Below are 5,424 nucleotides of genomic sequence, written 5' to 3' on the forward strand. Positions count from 1 at the left end.
ATATATATATATATATATATATATATATATATATATTATAGTAAATGCTAATAAAAAATATTTAATAAAGTATTATAATCCAAGTAAAAAATATTTACTGAAAATGTTTATACATATTTACCATAAATATTATATAAAATGTGTATAAAATATTTGTATAATATTTTAAAAAATAAATAATAAATATTTATGAATATATTTATTATATACTTATTATAAATATTCTATTGCTGTCTGGATAAGAGTTACAGAATGAGGGTTACGAAATTAATATCCACTTCAAATTTACAAAAACAAGAAAATATAATGACATTTAAGAATGTAAAAATTTGACTATTTTAATTTTTACATTTTTAACATTTTTATTATTTTTTATGTTTAAATGCATTACATTTTCTTGTTTTTGTAAATTGAAAAGTGATATTAAACAGAAATATAAAAAAAAATCATTTTTGGTAGATTCTATTGCTGCTTATGCATGGATTTTTTTTAATGCTTTTCTGCTCTTATTTAATGAAGCTCTTAATTTATCTCTTAATGTAGTTTTAAGAATATCGCTTATTCATTTCTCTTATTGTCATTTCCTTATTTCTTACTTTCTTAACAACCTAATATGCTCTCTTCTTCTCATTTACTTCGTATCATATCTTCCCAGTTTCTGACATTTACCTAAAACAAGACAGTCGTCATAAACTAAATTTCATTGACTTAGACTCCGATATTGGCCGTCACCTCGCGTTGTCCACTATCGCCTGAATGATGTGCAATGGAAAAAATTATGTATAAAACGAACAACTTTAAAATAAAAAAAACTTAACTTAAACGATTTAAAGAATCATAAATGCTGTTTATACTGGTGAATTAAACTTACATTTAATGATGTAACTGATTGGTAAAATTAACTCCGTACCAGTATAAACGACAATTACACAATAAAATGAATAATAATTGACAAACAACACTGCCTTTTGATATAGAGAAGTTCCGGCTTTTACGTGTAGACGGATTTGCCAGTGACAAATAAATAACTTGATAATTATATACTACCACATTTGTTTAAAATTTTTAATAATATCTTATTCTATTCTACCAATTGTCTGATTTAGTTGTCTTTCTTATTACCTGATCTTCCCCTAAATAATGCAATAAATAATGCTATATGATTTTGTGTAGATTATGATATTAAAATTTATTTGTATTGATAAGAACTTAGCTGCGTAAACACGACTTTACGGTCACTTTATATATGATTCAACGTAAATATAGTCCGACGAATTACGTCAGACGAAGTCGCTGGATTTTGTTATAAGTATCATAATGATTTATTACCTTCTTTTTCTCAAGAAAATAATGCATATAAATAATTTTATACTTGTTGCGACACTCATACAATCAAGGACGGTCCTGTGGCGCAACGGATAACGCGTCTGACTACGGATCAGAAGATTCCAGGTTCGAATCCTGGCAGGATCGTAAATTTTTTTTCATTTTTTTGCTTGATTTAAATTTTATTCGATTTTATTTTAAAGAAATTATTCAACACAAATTAATAATTTTTATTCAAATTATTTTTTAAAAATTAAAACTTTGAAAAACAATGATAAGGTTCTAATGAATTAAATAAAAAATTAAAATTAATAATGCTGACATAGAAAACCGACATAGATAAGTATGCTAGTATATAATAGTGGTAAATGTTTTAATTTTACTTTTTTGGTCATCCTAAGTACAATAGATGAAACTTTTAATTTTATGTCATAATATCATAATTACTATAATTGGATGCATTTTTCAGAGACTCAACATTATTAAGTCAAATGTTGTAATTTATATGAATAATCTCGATGTTCGTAATCTCGATTATTGGTACACTTTTATGGTAATTATTAAGTTGTCAGAGTATGTAATCGGAAATAAAGAGACTTTGAATTGTTGCATACTGAAAATGAAAATTCACTAAAATGATTATCTGTGAGTTGAGCTTTACTGATTTATCAAATATTACAGTTATATCAAAGTAAAAATTGTTTTACATTAATGTGATTGAGTGAATATTATATATATGTTAGAGTTGAAATATAAGTCGCTCAACTTGTGATGGACAATTACAAGTCTTTATCTCTAAATAAACATATTTCTGAATACTAAACATAAAAATGAAAACATTAGATAAAAATAGATAAAAAATAATGATAGATATTATATATTAATTCTAGATTTTTATCTTTTTGTATATTTAATTCTCGCACGTTTTTGTTTGTGTATGTGTAAAATTTCTTATGTTAAGGGGATACTGTATTACTAAACGTCAAAACGCGTTTTTGACGTTTGTTCCTATCGAATCCTTTCTTGTAGTGTTTTACAGAATAAAAATTTCTTTTTCACGATTAAAATGTACATTAGCATGTACATTTTAATCGTGAAAAAGAAATTTTACTTGTCGCTGGTGTATTTTATGTTTAAAGCTGAAAAAAAAATTACAAATTTCTTTATCCATTTTATCTTCAGCGTTGGTCTGAGATAAAAATGGATAAAACAATCTGTAATTTTTTATTTTTTTCAGCTTTATATACGAAATACACCAGCGACAGGTACATTAGCATGTATATTTTAATTATGAAAAAGTAATTTTTATTCTATGAAACCATTATGAAGAAATTCGAATAAAAACGTCAAACATACTAGTTTAATACAAGCATCTCCTTAATTTTGTACATTTAATATTTTTTGTTCTTCATCCAATATTGAAACTTTATCTTAATTATTATACTACATCTATTTATTCAATTTTTGTTGTAGATATTGTCTTTCATTAGAAATAGGCCGGGTCAAGGAAGATCCTATCGCATCTGCTCTCGTCTCATATTTAGTGTCATATTTCGGCCACGCATATTTCCGTTATTATCGTGAACACAACGTAAAATATAAAGAATACCTATATTCAACATCACGTTCAGTACTAATTGCTGTCGTCTGTACTCGGTGGGTCAAATAAATTAACCCATCACTGCTGATTTCTCCTTGCTATGGAAGAGCCATAGTAAAGCGCGCGTAAGCCGAGAAGGGCCATCAAGAACCAGGCTATTTCAACATGTAACATGCTTTCGTGTTAACGAAAAGGTGCGCTTTTCTAATCTTTGAATGTCATCATATGAATGTGATTCAAAAATAGACAAAGAGATTTACATGCCTGATATAAAGAAAAAAGCCAGTTGATACATTTAATATATTTTTCTAACAGATCCAAAAATCTTTTCTGCTTGCATTGAAATACGCATTTTGCATTTTAAATTGTTTGCATTCATTCATCAAAATAGCTTTCCTATTTTGTTTTATTACAAATGAATATAACCATTTTATCATTTAATTTTCTTGTCATCATATTGTTCTATTGTTATTATATACTGTTAAGTCATTAGATAAACTATAGAAATTTTTTTATAGAAGTGTGATTTTTGACTAAATATTTTAATTTAAATTTATGTATATTTTAATTTAATTTGCGTGCAAAAAGTTTAATTTATATGACTCGATAAAATTATAAGTTCTAACTCTAGATTAATCTAACTCTAAATTAAAAGTTAAAGTTTTAATGAATAGAAAAGAATACAATTTTAATTTCGTTTAGTTGCCATGCAAGTTTTGTTGCCATGAAAAGATTTTGCCGGCGTTTGAAGGAAACTAATTTTTGCTTTTAAGTTTATAGTTAATGTATTACGTTTTCTTCAATTCCATTTCCTATAATTATATTCCCAGAAGAATAATTTATCTGGATCTCTTATCTATGACTTTATAGTGTTAATCTAATTAACGTTTATGATACAACAACGATCCGGTTCTCTTCAAAAATTCGAGGTCAGTAACTTTCTTGGTATTTCAACTTATTATGAAAGTTGATTTGCTTGAAAAAAAAGTCAAGAGTGAAACGGAGTGAAGCCGAATTTTTGTTATCTATATTATTCTATACTTTTATCTTTATTTTGTTATAATACAAATTTTACTAAATATCTTTTTTACCACGAAATGTATACATTTTGTAATCTTATACGAATATAATAATATTTATTTTTACATATTATTTATCCGATTTATGAGAAAAAATTCCTATCTAATATATAAAACAAATCTTATTACTAATTTCTTATTTTTCTTCTTTATACCATATTACATGTACCTAGCATTTGCAATTCTATCTTTTAAATATAGGAAGTGAGAATTGCTGTTACTCGTTGAAATTTATTATTTTATTAAAAGAAATCTTTCGTAATGTTCGAATTCTTTTGGAATACGGTACTTTTATTAATCTGGAATTTTTTTAAATTGCTAAATGAATGGGCTTTATTTGAAATCATCACTTTTCAAAATGGAATTTCGGCAATACGACCCAAACCATTGCAACGCTGTCCGGTCGGTCAATCCGGCATTTCTATGAATCAGCTCGAGAATTTTTGACTGCGACGGGTTTCTCTTACCTGCGACCTGTGGGTAGGCGTCGACGCAGCACGATTCTCGATACATCAGCTGGTGCGGGTACCTGTAACTTCTCCTTTCCTTTCTCTCTCTTTCTCACAGACGAAGGGCGAATGAAGTGCGTGAAGATTGGACAGAGAGAAAGATAAAGAAAGAAAGAAAAGAGAGAAGGCCGGTTTTTCTGGTTTTCCACCTCCGCAACCTCATGTGGTCTCTCCTGTAGTCCTCTCTCGTTACCTTCGCACAATCAGACGCGTACACGTCTTCACGTGACTATCCGAATAATAATAATAATATAGCTTGTCTTTTTTTGCAAATATGTATTTTTTTTACATCGGTTAATTTATCATAGAATATAATATTCTATATGTGTTTAAATTTATTTAAACATATAAAATGTATATATATTCACATACATAGAAATACACATATATATATAGGCTTGGACATGAAATACTTTTGTTTAAATTTATATACTTTTGTATTTGTTGTTTAAATATATATATACTTTTATATTTGAAATATTTTAATTTAAAACACAGTATTTGAAATATGAGTATATTTTGTATTTCAATGAAGCACATGAAAGTATTACATATTTTGTACTTAAAATTGAAAAACTGAAAGTTTCTTGTGTATTATAATTCAAATAATAAGATTGATGATTGTCAATTTTAATATTTGAAATATAAAATGTAAAATATTTTCATGTACTCTGTTGGAATACAAAATACAATTATTTTACAAATACTATTTTTTAAGTAAAAATATTTTAAATGCTTAGTCCGCACACACACACACACACACACACACACACACACACACACACACACACACACACACTATATATATATATATATATATAATATATATATATATATATATATATATAATATATATATATATATATATATAATATATATATATATATATATATATTATATTTATTAATTA

The 5,424-nt window shown here is 26.2% G+C and overlaps 1 non-coding gene across 1 annotated transcript; it reads left to right on the plus strand.

Moving 5' to 3' along the window:
* The first annotated feature begins 1,400 nt into the window (after positions 1-1,400).
* Trnar-acg lies at positions 1,401-1,473 on the plus strand. The gene has a single exon. It is a non-coding gene; the product is annotated as a tRNA-Arg (tRNA).
* The last annotated feature ends 3,951 nt before the right edge of the window (positions 1,474-5,424 follow it).

Source organism: Atta cephalotes, assembly GCF_000143395.1.
Source record: "Atta cephalotes unplaced genomic scaffold scaffold00052, whole genome shotgun sequence".
Lineage (NCBI taxonomy): Eukaryota > Metazoa > Arthropoda > Insecta > Hymenoptera > Formicidae > Atta > Atta cephalotes.